Below are 17,934 nucleotides of genomic sequence, written 5' to 3' on the forward strand. Positions count from 1 at the left end.
CAAAAATGTGTAGAAATGATTGCCAGTAAACAGTTGACTCTAACAATTACAAGAAAAAGCATGCCAAATTGCAACTTACTTTGATAGCATGAAAATGACATGTAGAACCATAAAAACTTAAGGCAATTAATATCATTTAGTAAACATAGAAGTCAAACACAAAGCCTTATCTCATCTCCTACTATACACTGAAAGTGTACACAATCATACAGAGCTTTGTTGTGTCAAGATCTCCTCATTCTGTCAAACCCAAGAATTTAGGAGCTTTTTGCCATGGCTGAGCTGACTGCATCTGAATGCTGTTGTTACCATTACCATATCCTGGCAAAGACGCATAGTTTTCTATAACCATGATGCTTTCCAATATCCGAAGAACCTTTGGTATAACATCAGAAAAGGATCAATGTATCTGGAATTGAAGATGTTGGCATTGCTGCTCTGTTTGGCCTGGAGTTATACGCATGGTTCTGTGTGGGCGAGATTGTGGGAAGAGGATTCACTTTCACTGGCCTGGAGTTGTAAACCATACTGTTCTGTTCGCCCTGAAGTTCACATGAGGTTTATTGATTATACAAGAAAATATGGAATCGATCTCTTATGACTAGAAAGGTTTCAGCAGTTACGGCAGTATATTTATCCTATCCATGATATATCAGATAAAAGAGACATCAATGAACCTAGATCAACCATGTACATGAATTTTTGCATGAACAATAGGCTCAGCGAGCCCAACTACTTTGTCACTCCGCTATTAGAAGTGTGGGAGACTCATAGCCCCGTGGATTCTTGCTTGCCTGGTTCCGTTGATCACGATGCATTTCTTCGATTCCGTACTTAGCTTTGTAGTAGTCATTTTTTCAATAAGTAACGATTCGTATTCATAAGTCAATAAACCATAGTAATAGTACTAAAACAAACACAATGTAGGAACCGCAACAAGTTAATGAACAAAAGCAGCGAGTACATACTTCAAGTTCAGCTCTGTTCCGCTTTCCTTGTGGATGTAAAAAGGACTTTAGCATCACTAGGTCGCCTTCCGATGAAGACGAGTGGGATTTTCTGAAACAATAATGAGTCAAAGACGAATGAATCGTAGCAGTGAGCCAATATTTGACAAAGAAAATCCTATAAAAGTGAACCTTAGAAATGAGAAGTCTTAGAAGAGTAAATTCCAAGCAAGCGAAAAGCCCAGTAGGTCAAGTAGATTAGATACTAGGGTTAGCATATTTTGTATGTTTGTTTAACTTTGTCTTGCAGGAAGTTAATGGCGAACTCAGAGACTCTAGACGATCGAAATTAGTCTTATTGACCCAAAGTTCCAGCGATTGAATAGTCCAGATGAGATGAGGTTGAAGATTCAAGCGAGGTAGTTAACGGATCATGTTTGACTAAACTCCAAGTGACCGAAGGTATTTCAGGTCATTAGAAGTCACTAAGACATCATATCGTAAGTTGAAACGGATCAGATCAAGAGTTGAGTCCGTGAAGGTCTAAGCGCTAGAAGGCCTTTAGGCAAATTACTAGACAAGTGCCACGTCAACAGGTTGAGTAACCTAAATACTCATAATTCAATTACAAAGCTAGCTATTGTGGAGAAGATGATGTGCAATGATATCAATACAATTCAGCCCTCACGGGCATGATACGGCTCTGTGCTCGTCAAGGTGGATTCCTAGAGCACCACAGATTTAGAGGAAAAGATTTGTGTTATCAAGAAGACAATCCTACTGTGATGCATTCGTGAAAGTCGAGTGTCATTAATCGAGACTATGCACTGCACTTGATCGCCAACAAAAAAACTAGATTTCATTTGTTATGATAAACCTTAATGTCAATCAAGAGGCAGTTTTATAGAAACTATCGTGATCAATCTCACATGAACATAAATATCCTCTTTATTAAGATTCAAACTCGGATCCTCTTGTTTGTTTTCCTAAGTGCTTTATCGCTGCACTATGTACGTACCCTGCGGACAATGATGTGTTACACTTATTTAGCAAAAAGGCGAAATCTGTCACCCCAACGGTCCCATACGGTTGGTCCCACGACCATATGTGAGATGGTAAATTGAGAAATTACAATTAATCATAACAGAGAAGGGTATTGCCTCAACAATGATGTGTTACACTTGATCAGTGGACTCGTGGACACGTAGGCAAAACATCCAACACACTCATTGTTAATATCTCTTTTGGTGCTAATTAATTATAATCCTCCCGATAACTAAAGCGAGAAGTTTTATTATCTGCTACAGCCTACATGTATGGTTTCAATCGTTTCATTTAATCTTTAATAGTGCATTTAAATGCTACAGCCTACGCACTCTATTTCATATGAATTTAAATAAAATAATTATTTCTATAATTAGTTATAGAAAGAATTAATTATAAAATTTTTTAAAAAAACCCTTACAATGTTGAATACGTACGGTACGTCTAATGTGAGCATTGATGTTGTTCTAAGCGAAGAAAGACGATCAATTATATTACTTTTTGAGTGAGAAATTAAATACGTGAATTATTACGATAAAGAACTTTCTTTATGCTATTTTTGTGTTCAAGATCAATAATAATTTATTAAATATCAATAATTCTAACATCTTTTTTATTTATGTACCACTTAAAGTAATAAAATATCTACCTAAGATGGATTTTTCAAGGCTAAATTAATATCTAGTCAAAGGATATCGACCGTTTGAATTGGTAATATTGACTTATAAAGATTATACTCTGAAATGTGGTAGCAAGCTAGAAGAAAAGTCCAGATTAGATTCCACACCATTTAATTCAAGTGCATGTTAAACACGGCATAATGTAATTGATTTAATTAGGGTTACTAACAATCTCTTCTGTTATGTAAATCGTTATCTCTTTACGTTGAGATTGGTTTGTGCAATCTTAGTGAGGATGTTATATGTCCATGTCCTTTTTTTTTATATAATTGAATTATGACTGTCAAGTTCATTTTGTATCTTTATTAATTATATAATTGTCGTTGATGGTGATTCGACGATCTCAAATGCAATCTATTTAATATCCACGGTTTGAATTAGTAAAATTTATATTGTCAAAAACATCTTTTACATACTTTTTCAAATAAAATTAATTTATCTTTAAGAGGATATCATTTTACTTAGATGTTTACCGTTGATAATTGCTTTTAAAGATATACCGTATAATTTAAAATAATAATATTTTAATTTTTGAATGTTAGATCCGATGAAATCCATATATCTTTATAATAGTATGACATTGTGCATTTTAAACTTAAGCTCTCATGATTTTATTTTTGGATTGTACCTAAAAAATTTCGTATCAATAGAAATATCTTCTATCTTATAATTTCATGATCTTATATATATATTTTTAATGTAAAACTTTAATTGTATCCCAACATTAAAATCTAAGAAATTTTTAAAGACTTAGGACTTTTAAAGAGTAGAAAAATTATTATAAATTTAAGGTGGTCTTTGTCTCGGTTTAATTCACACTTAATTGGTTATGGAAACTAATACAACGCTACAAGAAAAGTCGTGAGACAATATGGAGACAGATCTAATCAAGACTGCTGACAATTTCCTCTGCCACTTAGATCTTTATCTCTTTCACATTCCTTGTTAGAAACATGTAAATAGAAGTAACTAAAAGAATAATTATTAGTGTCGTTACTTCTCATCGATTATCTTAAATATAATATTAATGTTCAATTCATGACCTATTTTCATTCATAATTTATTAAATATCAATAATTCTAATATCATCAGTACCACAAGTAATAAAATTAATATCTATGTAAGATGGTTTTTTTTAATATTCTCTATATATTATTTTTCCAAATGACCTCTAGCTTGAAGTGCAAGCTAAATAGTTAATATTTTAAACCGAGCTATTTATTTTAAAATGATAAATTTTTTACAAATATTCTCTTTATATTGTAATTTGACTTTTGTATTGGTTTATTATAAGTACTTATAAGAATGTATTCTCATGTTCTATTAATTCCAACGCAAAGGACAAGATACTATAAGAAAATTATGAATTAATGATCGATTTAACAATAGAATAAAATTAATTTGATCGTTATTTATAAATTTTTTTTAACAATTTATATATATTGTAATATATATAAGGTTTAGCTTGAAATATTATCTCATCAATTTGATATATGTGGACTATGTGTTGTTGTTATTGTTGATATTTGCCAAACAGATGAGAGCTTGGTGAATTGTCATTGTCAATTGCACAAGTGGAGTTAAAAGTGATTGTCAATGCATTGATCGAGTCAAAATTCAATAATGATGGAAGTCACCTATCCTACCTCGCTATTCATTAAATTTTCATTATCAACATTTGACTTGTGAAGGTTAGACTCCAAATTAAAACATTACACGCAAGTTGTGGAAATGGAGGATGTATCTAATTAAAGCTCAAATAAAGTCTATTTGATATCGACATGGTTTGAATTGGTAAAACCTAATATGACAACTTTACTTTAATCCCATTTATATTCTCAATAATTTCTTTCATTTGTTAGAGCACCATTATTATTATTATTATTAACTTAGTTTATTGGTTACCATTTTAATATTGTCGATTGATAAAATATCTCCATACTTTTTCAGGTAACATTATCTTTTCTGATAGGAGTTCAAAGATCCATGACTGCGAAAGTAAAATTTTTCACTTAGATTTTTACGATTGATTGATAATCGCCTTTAAAGCCTTGGACTTTTAAAGAATAGAAAAATTATTATGAATTTAACGTGGTCTTTAATTGTCTCATTTTAATTCACAATTAACTAGTTATGGAAACTAATCCAAGGCTACAAGAAAAGTCGTTAGATTGTGCAACACGGAGGACAGATCTAATCAATCAAGACCACTGTATATCTTTTATCTTTTATGTTGAGATTGCCTTTCTAAGTCACAATAAGGCCAAGTCCACTTAATTGGTATAAATTATTTTCGAATATATATATTATACATGATGAAGTTTTTCTTTTCCTTTCAGAATTAAAACGTAGAAATACACTGAAAGAGAGATTGCTATATTAGCATGATGTCCCATCTTGGGCTCATTTTCTACTTAAATATGGTTGATTTCAAAGACACCGACGGGGTTGCAGATTTCAACTGAGACGACCACGTGGGAGGACGACTTGGAAAAGTAGTAATCAATACAACAACATTGAATCAGATGCATATTAAACAATAATCTGTTAATTGAAGGAAAAGATAGGTTGAGATATATGAGCCCTATATATTAAACAACAAGCTATTCTATTACAATCCCCCATCAAGGAAAGTGTTGAAGGCAAACAATTCGTTATAGTATCAAGGCAAACAATTTCATTTTTCCTACTCTCCTTACTTTTTATGTTCGCTTTTTATTTTCTCCACCTTTTTTCTTAGGTTTGAATAAAGTGTTGAAGGGACCATACCAAGATTCGCTTTAACCCCATTCTTACAGCTTTCTTGAGTCTTTCTAAGCCTTTCTCCAAAGTCCTTGTGATGCTTGATATTCGAAAGTCTGACCTGATTGAAGTTTGACCCGATTGAAATTTGACTTAAAAGAAGCCGACTTGATTGAAGTTCAACACGAAAGAAGTCGACTTGATTGAAATTCGACCTAGTTGAAGTCTGACCTGAAGGAAATTGATCTGACTGAAGTCCGACTCGATTGAAGGAAGTCGACCTGACTAAAGTCCGACCTGAAAGAAACTGACCTGTTGAAAACAGACCTAATAGAGATTGACTAGACTTGTATTTAATCGATCGAAATTATCCAATCATGATTACTTGATTGAGTCATCCCTTCTTTTACTATCAGAGTGGATCATTAATGTTAAATTTGGAAAATATTTTCTACAAAAGAAACTTTAAAGTGAATTGTTAACGTAAATGAAATTCATTGGATCCTACTTCTTTGCCACTATTCATGAGCCAATTAAACTGATCTAAGCGATCGATTAGTAACCAATAGAATTATAGAATCAATGGGGATCATCTATAATTTTTTAATTTATTTTTTTTATAAATAATCAAGGAACCGATCGTGTGAAACATCCAATATTGCATGACCTTTTGCCGGAACCCTTTTAAAATGAATAGCATAATTCAAACGACCAACGACCACGCGGAGAAGACTTGGAATATAAAAAATACTGATGGGTGGCAGATTTCTACAGAAAGGACCACACGGAGAAGACTTAGAAAGTAGTGAGAACTGAGAAGGATTGGCATAGTAGAAAAAACTGATGGATAACACAATTTCTACACCAACGACCACGTTGAGAAGACTTGGAATATTGGATATGCTGACAATTCCCTAGTTGAATACTTGGATTTGATAAGCCACTCGTTTCCCACAGAAAAGATAGGTTGAGATGAGCCCTATATATTGAACAATAAGCTATTGCAATCCCCCTTCAAGGAAAGAAGCAAGTAGTTTACCAAATTCGTGGAAAACTATGCCTCTGCACTCGTTCTACTACTCTTTGATGCTTTGTGGGCTTATGAGCCTAGGCCTTGCCTTTTCTTTCAAAGAAGCAGCCGTAGCAACAACTACAAGAGGCTGCTCGGAAGTGGAGCGGGACGCCCTGCTCGCCTTCAAAGCCAACGTCAAAGATCCTTCCCACCGTTTGGCCTCCTGGTCTCCACAAATAGACTGCTGCAAATGGAGTGGCGTCGTATGCAAGACCGACAACGAAAGTTTGTTCGGAGGCCAGCATGTTGTGGAGCTCAACCTTTCCAGAGTCGATTATGATAAGGATGCTCTGCGAGGTGAGATACTGAGTCCTTCTTTGTTGAACTTGACTCGGTTAGAGCGGTTGGATCTAAGTGGGAACGACTTCGAAGGCGCTCCAATCCCACATTTTATTGGTTCTTTTCAGAAGCTCAAGTATCTTGAGCTTTATTGGTCCAACTTTACTGGAGTTATTCCTTCTCAACTTGGCAATCTGTCGAGCCTTTATCATCTTGGGCTGCACTCAGGATGGCCTGCGACTCCAATTGCCCATCGTTTGGATTGGCTCTCAGGGCTCTCTTCTTTGAGGTACCTCGACCTTTCCTATGTGAATCTCAGTGCTGTCTCTCAAAATTGGTTGTCGGAAGTCAACATGCTCCCTTCCCTGCAAGAACTCTATTTGGTCGATTGTGATCTTAATCACATCCCCTCTTCATTTAATTCTCATCTCAATCTCACTTCTCTCGAAATTCTTGACCTTGGTTATAATCCCTTCTCCTCCTCCTCCTCCTTGCCCAACTGGCTGTGGCGACTCACTAATCTCTCATCCCTTACAATTGATGCTTCAGGACTGATACCTGCTGGAATCAGTAACCTAACTAGACTAATTCAACTTGATATTTCTGGCAACATATCTAGTCCCCTACCTGTTGAAATCTGGAGTCTGAATCATCTAATACTACTTGACCTTAGCTCCAATGAAATGCTAACAGGTCCTATACCCACAGAAATTGCAAATTTAAGTAGTCTACAATCATTATTTCTTTACTTTGACTGTTCACTTAATGGTCAAATACCTTCTGAAATTGGAAACTTGACTAGTCTAATAACACTTGACCTTGCTAGTAATTCACTTTCGGGTCCCATACCTACTGAGATTTGGAAACTTTCCAAGTTACAGGATCTAGATCTCTCTCATAACTCTTTAGTGAGTGTCCTCTCAGAACCCCATCTTGCAAACCTAACCAACTTAAAGAGTTTAGCCTTAGGGGAAAACTCTCGAATTACCATTTCATTAGACTATGACTGGGTCCCTTCTTTTCAACTAGAAATCATTGACTTGGCCTCTTGTATAGTGGGTCCTAGGTTTCCACAATGGCTTCGCTCACAGAAATCCATGTCTTTGTTGAGTTTGTCCAATACAAGCATTAATGACATCCTACCTCATTGGTTTTGGAATTCATCTTCTTCCACCTTTTGGGCTATTGATCTCTCTCATAATAACCTTAGGGGCACTCTGCCGTCATCCTCCATAGAGAGCATGTCAAGACTTGAAATTTTGATTCTAAGTTCTAATAAACTGGAAGGACTTGTTCCTCGTTGGCCACCTCAAATCTGGCCCTAGACCTATCTTTTAATGATTTTTCAGGGCCTATACCATCAAAAATTTCACCACAAATAGGTAGTAACTTCATGCCTAATGTTCAAATTCTTACTCCTTTCGAATAATCACATCAATGGGAGCATACCATCTTTCATTTGCAAATGGGAGCAATTGAGCAGTTTGGATTTATCCTACAACAAATTATCTGGAGAGATACCCAAGTGTTGGCAAGAAGCAAATACTAGTCTTTACTTTATTCACTTGGGAAACAATAAGCTCACTGGTGAAATTCCTAGCTCCATTGGAAACTTGATTCGATTGGCGTCTTTGCATTTGGACAACAATGATCTCAACGGACAACTTCCATTGTCATTGCAAAATTGCACTGAACTACAGGTCATTGATCTCGCAGGCAACAACTTTTTAGGAAGTATACCTACGTGGATTGGACAAAATTTGCAACAATTGACTGTTCTCATATTACGGTCAAATATGTTTTCTGGCATTATTCCTTCAAACCTTGGAGAACTGAGCAATCTTCAAATTCTTGACCTTGCCAATAACAATTTAACAGGGTCTATACCATATTCCTTTGGCAATTTCAGTGCAATAAGATCAACATCAAGAGCAATGGATCACCCAATTTCAATTGGAGCATCAATTGGAATATCAACCTCTTATATTGAATATGAAGAAAGTGATAGTGTATCAATAGTTACAAAGGGATATGAATATGTCTTTTCATCTATTCTCTATTTGGTGAAGCTTATAGATCTTTCAAACAATAGTCTTACAGGTGAGTTTCCTATGACATTAGGATCTCTTGTAGGACTTCAAACTTTGAATTTGTCAAGGAACTTTTTAAGAGGCAGGATTCCATATACTATTGGTGAAATGAAGTCATTGGAAACTTTGGATTTGTCATTCAACAACTTATCAGGTGTTATTCCTCAAGATTTGTCAAGATTGATGGCTTTGAACCATTTAAACCTTTCTTACAATAATTTGTCAGGGGATATTCCTTCCGGGTATCAACTTCAAACACTTCAAGATGCTTCCATTTATATGGGCAATGCTTATCTTTGTGGGGCTTTGATTAACAAGAGTTGCTCTAATGATGTCAGCAATAATGTGACAAAGGAAGAGTTGCAAAAGAGTAAATCACAAATATTTCTATCAATTTACTTTGGTACCTCACTTGGATATGTGATTGGATTATGGAGTGTGTTTATAATCCTACTATCCAAACAAAATTGGAGGAATGTGTATTTTCATTTGATCGACAGAGTCTTTAACAAAGTTCATGTACCATTATATTGGAGAAGGTAGGAGTAGCTAAATAATGTTGAGGCAAATTGTAAGATAAAATCCAAGTTGATATCAATGTAATTATTCATCTTTTGTAACAAAGTTTTTGTATGTTTTAGCAATGCTTAAATAAATTCTGATATAAATAAAATTTGGATTAGTATTCATCTTCTATAATGGATGCTTATTATCCTATTGAGAGTGCTTATTTTATTATGTTTTTTTAGAAAATATAATAAAAAATTCAAATATTCCGGGTAACAGAATTAAAGAATCAAGAATGCTATTTTTGGAGAAGTTTTACTCTTGTGTTATACAATTTACACTAAAACAAAAGATACAATACATTTGAGTGAGTCACCTTCTTTCTCTGCCCCCAATCTATTTCCATTTCTCGATTCGGTAGAGAGGAGAGCGAGCTAAAGCAGAACAACGATCAGCGACGAGTGTTGTTCCTTCGTAGAATCCGCCCTCGAGACACTTTCCCATTCCTTCGTATTGTTCTCCTCCTGCATTTACTAAGAACTCATTGCATTTGGTAAACGCCATATTGTTAGCTGCAGATAATTTCTAAGAATCATTTTTATTTACCTTCATGTTTTTTTTTGAAAATAATTAAAAATGATTGATGGAATAAGCTTGGGACCAAAATTGATATCCTAACATGTGAATCCTCTTTTCTCATTGAGCAGCTCACGGAATACTTTTTTTTTCCACCTTTTTTAAAGGGAAAAAGGACAATCATATAATCCTCTAGACTAAGTTCAACATCAATTACAGCTCTCGATCTTAGTAAAAGCAATCTTTTCTGTAAAAAGGTAGAATTCGCCATCCCAGCGGCCCCACACAGTCAGCCCTATGACCATCTATGAGGAGGTAAATCGAGAAACTACATATATGAAGGTATGCAATCTTACATTTTTATATGAATGACTAGGTACTATTATGTCAACAAAGAACATTATGAAGAAGGCATTTCTATAGACATTGAGGTATCTGTTTCTCCTTTTTTTTTTTTTTTTTCTATTTCTGAAAAGTAATTATTATCATGATTTTTATATATGCTAATATGCAGATTAGATAGGGCTTATGCTCCTGAAAAAGTTTACTAATGAACGAAATGCAAATCATGACTCTTGAACTATTCAAAGCTTAGTTGAGGTTGAAGAATTCATCTTTACACCAAATTAGGCAGTACACTTTCTTTGTCTTGTACACCTGAAATCACATCTGCATCAAACTGGATCAACTCACATTAAATTTGATTGCTATCTGTCTGTAAAATGATTCAGAATTTAGAGGTGTAGGATCTTGGACACAGTCGTACAATGACAATATAATCTTTTATCATTTACTAGAGAAAATATACTTGAATTGTTTTATTCAAAATTGAAATATTGATGGTAGATTACAAGATAATGGTGAAAGATGAAACTCTACATACTTCACTTTGATGTCTTCCATGCTTGCATATGGAACCATCAGCAATCGTGTAGCATTAATTAATTGAACATATAAAAGCTCCTTTCTTTTTATTACCCACCTGTTCAAGGACGTGTGAGCGAACATATACTCATTCATGTACTGGATGTGCATGATGACGTAGGAATTGGGTATCTGATGAAGATATGAAAGCAGTTGGATTGTTTCTTGTTCTTTGCTTGATGAATTCATATCTATATATTATTACAGCCTCAAAAGCATTTGTATTCGATAGGATACGTACGAGATAGAGTTGGATCATGTAAAACTACTGACGAGGACTTCGTTCCACTAGTTGCAACTTGAGAAGCAAATGAGAGAAAGAGTCAAATGTAGTGTATCAATTCAATCCAAAACCATTTTGAGTAGATAAAGTAAAATTGGTTCTAATTACTTCATCAAATAGACTTGATGTATGCTTTGTTTTGTTGAGATTGTTTTGTCTGAGAAAGTATTTCTAAGCATGCATGGCTAGCCACTTGTGTGGGGGTCCTTTGAGGTAACAAAGTTCCTAGAGATGCCTCTCCAATCCCCTCTTCCGAACTTCTGAAGTCCCACAAGAAATAGTTTGTGTTCTTCCTCAGTCCATGAAACTACTATCAATCACAAAGAAAAAGATCGAATGCTTCGGAATTGAGACAGTTGAATTAGCAAGACACTGAAATAATGTCTCACCCTTGTTCCCCTCATGCATTCATGTTCGGCCCCCGGGGTCATAGGAGAAATAACCATTAGACACCTTCTCAGTGGCTTCATCAACTGAGCCAAGAGAAGATGTTGATGTCCAAGGGGAAGTGGAAGGGGCACAAGGATAAATGGAGAGGCACTACATGCTCAAGCCCTTCTAGCTTGAGTCAAACACAATAGTCGACTGACTGACAATTGATTGATCGAATCAATCGAGTACACCAATCATTTCAAAAACTTTTTGTGCTCAATCCCGAGCCCAACAGTAGACTATTACTTGATAGCAATCAATTGATGGAGATTGATTGAGTTCTTCAATCAAATACGAAAGTTTCTGTTCACTATGTTAGACCCATCAGTCAATTGATCGTAAGTTTATATGATTTTTGTGGATCAAACATGGTAGTTATAAAATGACAGTGGTTATCAAAATCTCACTAGTGTTCTCTAGGTTCTTCGTGAAAAAACTCAAAATCCTAGACTTTTACTGCAAAATTTGACGAATATGCATCATTTTTGTTGGAAATGCGAATAAAAATTGGATGGAAAAATGGAATCTAAATGTGTGTGGGAGTTTTAGTCTCATATTGAGAGTTTTTTGTGGCATGAAAGTTGATTTTTATAAAATCATAATTGTGAACGTTGTGAACATGAACGTGTGTGCCACACATACAAGTGAAAATTCAAGGCTTAGAATCAGGTTACTCGTGTGTGCACCCTACTATGCACTTTGAAGTTAGACAAGTAAATAAGCCAACGGTCGGATGGATGCTGGCAAGGCTGATAGAGCCAATTAGTCTAACATAGGCTTCGTTAGAGCTCAACCTAGATTCCCAATCGACACTATGCAGTTGGCATTCGTCACTTGGGGGACGGCGACTCGGGCACTCAATAGCTCAGTCAACCTGTAGCTCTGTATCATTTGTTGGGTTTAATAATTAATACCGTGAATCTAAAAAATAAAATTCTAAATTACAAAATGAATTCCAAAAGATTAATGTTAACCTAGGTAAAAGGGAAAGTCTAGACAAATAAGGGAGGGAAAATTCTATGGGAGTGAACCCTAGGTAGTGAAAAATCTTGGAGGAGTAAACTCCAAGTAAGTGAGAAACCCAATAGTTAGGTCAAGTAGGCTAGATACTAGGGTTAGCATATTTTTTATGTTTGTTCAGAAAGTTGATGGCGGACTTAGAGACTCCAAATGATAGAAATTAGTCTTGTTGACCCAAAGTTCCAAGCGATCAGATAGTCCAGACGAAAAGAGGTTGAAGATCTGAGTGAGGTAGTTAATGGATCATGTTTGACTATGCTCTAGGCGACCAGAGATATTTCAAGCAATTTGAAGTCACCAAGACTTCATATCATAAGTTGAAACGGATCAGAACGAGAGTTGAGTCAGTGAAGGTCTAAACACCCGAAGGCCTTTAGACAACCAAACAAGTGTCACGTCAACAAGTTGAGAAAATGATATAAATAGAGTGCCAAGAGAAGAATGTCGTTGCATTCAAAGCTACTAGAGGGGATCTAGTAAAGTTTGATTGTTCTTACTCTTATTTTTTATTTGATCAATTGTTTGTTTGCATCATAATTTATAAGAAGTTTCTCCACCATCGAAAGATGTTCAGAAAGGAGAAAACATTAGTGCTCATGTTGAGACATAGCCTTGGATAGGATTGTGAATGAAATAGAACATGATGTGTATCTTGTGTTTTGTTCTTTTCACGATTGATATTTCGGAATTGAAAGATGAGAATAGAGAAGATTGTGTGAAAATCATAAAATAAACTCATTTTTATAGAGTTTGACGAATAATGGATACTAAATGGTAGCTATTGATAAAAAAAACAATTAAATAATCTCAAGCGTTAAAAAATTAAAACTCAATCTTCGCCAACAATTGAAATTGTTTTTATTCTTTTTCTCTAGTTTTTAAATCACACTCGTACTAATGAATTATTATAGAGTTGAAATAATTATTTACTCTATTAATATTTTTCCAACTATTAAAAATAGAAATATAGTAAAAAAACTATTGATTAATTATTAAATAATTAATTAACATATAAGGACATCAATAGAATTGGTAAAATTATCATATCATATAGGAGTTTTAAGATGGATGCGAAAATAAAATTTTCCATATTATTTCACTTAGATGTTTACGGTTGATTGATAATCACCTTTAAAGTCTAGTAAAATTTTAAAGCCTTGGACTTTTAAAGAGTAGAAAATTTGTTATGAATTTAAGGTGGTCTTTAATTGTCTCAGTTTAATTCACAATTAATTGGTTATGAAAGAAACTAATTCAACGCTACAAGAAAAGTCGTTAGACTCCGCAACACAACAAGGAGGATAGATCTAATGAAGGCTACTGTATATATATCTTTGTCTCCTACTGTATATCTTTGTCTCAGATTGCCTTTCTACCGTCACAATAAGGACGGATATATACGTCCTTTTTGATAATTGTATTGAATGATGATGGCCAAATCCACTTGGTATAAATTATTTTCGAATATATATATTATGCATGATGAAGTTTTATATTCTTTTCCTTTCAGAATTAAAACGCAAAAATGCACTGAAATTAAGAGAGATTGTTATAGTGGTGATGTCCTATATATCTTGGGCTCATTTTCTACTTGAATATGGTTGAAAAACATTGAATCAGCTGCATGTTAATTGCATTAATCCTTCTTCAAGGAAATTAAGCAGCAAGCAAGCAGTTTACCAGATTCGATGAAGGATATATATCCTTACTGTATTATATTGTGCATTTTGATGAGCTAGGTTCTCTACTTCTCTCTGTGGAACATGGCAAGCCCCAGCTTGAAGTCTACTAGTAAAGTCTTCCATATAACGCCAATAGCTAGGATTTCGTCTCTTCTGCAAAGAGCTCACTTCGCCGGCCGATTATATATATTGCATGGTGACGGCTCATCTCTCTGTAGAAAATTGAAAGCGATCATACATTATATATATTCAAAGGGATATATAGTTAGCTATGGATATTATGTAATATATGAATTAGTCTACTAGTTAGTCAAGTCTTCATGGATCAGTCTTAAGATTTGTATTTTTAAGAGAAGACGACAAAGAAGATATAATGCCGGCCGGCCGAATTAACAAATTGTGGCCAATATTAATTAGGCTTGGACTTGTAGTCGATAGAAAATTAACGTACGTCCAGATGGAGAGGAATTGGAATAGTAGAATTAAATATTGATGGGTGGTGGCAGATTTCTACACAAAAGAAATTAAACGACCACACGGAGAAGACTTGGAATAGTAGAAAATACTGGGTGTTGGATATGCTGACAAGTGGATCACTAACTCTATCAGAATTATATATATTCCCTATTTAATACTTGGATTTCCACAGAAAAAGATATATAGATTGAGATGAGCCCTATATATTCAACAACAAGCTATTCTATTACAATCCCCCATCAAGGAAAGAAGCTAGTAGTTTACCAAATTCGAGAAAGACTATGCCTCTGCACTCGTTCTACTATTCTTTGATGCTTTGTGGGCTTATGAGCCTAGGCCTTGCCTTTTCTTTCAAAGAAGCAGCCGTAGCAACAACTACAAGAGGCTGCTCGGAAGTGGAGCGAGATGCCCTGCTCGCCTTCAAAGCCAACGTCAAAGATCCTTCCCACCGTTTGGCCTCCTGGTCTCCACAAATAGACTGCTGCGAATGGAGTGGCGTCGTATGCAAGACCGACAACGAAAGTTTGTTCGGAGGCCAGCATGTTGTGGAGCTCAACCTTCAAAATCCAAACGTTGATAATGAGGATACGGCTCTGCGAGGTGAGATACTGAGTCCTTCTTTGTTGAACTTGACTCGGTTAGAGCGGTTGGATCTAAGTGGGAACGACTTCGAAGGCGCTCCAATCCCACATTTTATTGGTTCTTTTCAGAAGCTCAAGTATCTTGAGCTTTATCGGTCCAACTTTGCTGGAGTTATTCCTTCTCAACTTGGCAATCTGTCGAGCCTTTATCATCTTGGGCTGCAGTCAGGAGTAGGGGATGCGACTCCAATTGCCCATCGTTTGGATTGGCTCTCAGGGCTCTCTTCTTTGAGGTACCTCGACCTTTCCTATGTGAATCTCAGTGCTGTCTCTCAAAATTGGTTGTCGGATGTCAACATGCTCCCTTCCCTGCAAGAATTATATTTGTTCGGCTGTGATCTTAATCACATCCCCTCTTCATTTAATTCTCATCTCAATCTCACTTCTCTCGAAATTCTTGACCTTGGTTATAATCTTCTCCTCCTCCTCCTTGCCCAACTGGCTGTGGCGACTCACTAATCTCTCATCCCTTACAATTGATGCTTCAGGACTGATACCTGCTGGAATCAGTAACCTAACTAGACTAATTCATCTTGATATTTCTGGCAACATATCTAGTCCCCTACCTGTTGAAATCTGGAGTCTGAAATCATCTAATACGACTTGACCTTACCTTCAATGAAATGCTAACGGGTCCTATACCTACTCATACATTGCAAATTTAACTAGTCTACAATCATTATTTCTTTCTTTTGTTCACTTAATGGTCAAATACCTTCTGAAATTGGGAACTTGACTAGTCTAATAAGTCTTGACCTTTCTTTTAATTCACTTTCGGGTCCCATACCTACTGAGATTGGGAAACTTTCCAAGTTACAGGATCTAGATCTCTCTCATAACTCTTTAGTGAGTGTCCTCTCAGAACCCCATCTTGCAAACCTAACCAACTTAAAGTGGTTAATCTTAAGGAAAAACTCTCGAATTACCATTTCATTAGACTATGACTGGGTCCCTTCTTTTCAACTACAAACATTGACTTGGCCTCTTGTATAGTGGGTCCTAGGTTTCCACAATGGCTTCGCTCACAGAAATCCATGTTTTGTTGAGTTTGTCCAATACAAGCATTAATGACATCCTACCTCATTGGTTTTGGAATTCATCTTCTTCCACCCTTTTGGGCTATTGATCTCTCTCATAATAACCTTAGGGGCACTCTGCCATCATCCTCCATAGAGAGCATGTCAAGCCTTGAAATTTTGATTCTAAGTTCTAATAAACTGGAAGGACTTGTTCCTCGTTGGCCACCTCAAATCAGGGCCCTAGACCTATCTTTTAATGATTTTTCTGGCCCTATACCATCAAAAATTTCACCACAAATAGGTAGTAACTTCATGGGTCCTCAACAACTTATTCCTTTCAAATAATCACATCAATGGGAGCATACCATCTTTCATTTGCAAATGGGAGCAATTGAGGGGTTTGGATTTATCCTACAACAAATTATCTGGAGAGATACCCAAGTGCTGGCAAGAAGCAAATACTAATCTTTTCTTTATTCACTTGGGAAACAATAAGCTCACCGGTGAAATTCCTAGCTCCATTGGAAACTTGATTCGATTGGCGTCTTTGCATTTGGACAACAATGATCTCAACGAACAACTTCCATTGTCATTGCAAAACTGCACTGAACTACAGGTCATTGATCTCGCAGGCAACAACTTTTTAGGAAGTATACCTACGTGGATTGGACAAAGTTTGCAACGATTGACCGTTCTCAAATTACGGTCAAATTTATTTTCTGGCATTATTCCTTCAAACCTTGGAGAACTGGGCAATCTTCAAATTCTTGACCTTGCCAATAACAATTTAACAGGGTCTATACCATATTCCTTTGGCAATTTCAGTGCAATAAGATCAACATCAAGAGCAATGGATTACCCAATTTCAATTAGAGGAGGAACCTCATATATTGAATATGGGGAAAGTGATAGTGTATCAATAGTTACAAAGGGATATGAATATGTCTTTTCATCTATTCTCTATTTGGTGAAGCTTATAGATCTTTCAAATAATAGTCTTACAGGTGAGTTTCCTATGACATTAGGATCTCTGGTAGGACTTCAAACTTTGAATTTGTCAAGGAACTTTTTAAGAGGCAGGATTCCATATACTATTGGAGAAATGAAGTCATTGGAAACTTTGGATTTGTCATTCAACAACTTATCAGGTGTTATTCCTCAAGATTTGTCAAGATTGATGGCTTTGAACCATTTAAACCTTTCTTACAATAATTTATCAGGGAATATTCCTTTCGGGTATCAACTTCAAACACTGCAAGATGCTTCAATTTATATGGGCAATGCTTATCTTTGTGGGGCTTTGATTAACAAGAGTTGCTCTGATGATGTCGGCAATAATGTGACAAAGGAAGAGTTGCAAAAGAGTAAATCTCAAATATTTCTATCAATTTACTTTGGTACCTCACTTGGATATGTGATTGGATTATGGAGTGTGTTTATAATCCTAATATCAAAACAAAATTGGAGGAATATGTATTTTCATTTGATCGATAGAGTCTTTGACAAAGTTCATGTACCA

General features: G+C 35.5%; 2 pseudogenes; both read left to right on the plus strand.

Moving 5' to 3' along the window:
- The first annotated feature begins 6,449 nt into the window (after positions 1–6,449).
- Positions 6,450–9,494, plus strand: LOC141819014 (receptor-like protein EIX2; annotated as a pseudogene).
- A 5,511-nt stretch (positions 9,495–15,005) lies between these two features.
- Positions 15,006–17,928, plus strand: LOC141819016 (receptor-like protein EIX2; annotated as a pseudogene).
- The last annotated feature ends 6 nt before the right edge of the window (positions 17,929–17,934 follow it).

Source organism: Curcuma longa, unplaced genomic scaffold, assembly GCF_044706935.1.
Source record: "Curcuma longa cultivar G26 ecotype Majalengka, Jawa Barat unplaced genomic scaffold, ITB_CL_G26_1.1 contig_27313, whole genome shotgun sequence".
NCBI lineage: Eukaryota > Viridiplantae > Streptophyta > Magnoliopsida > Zingiberales > Zingiberaceae > Curcuma > Curcuma longa.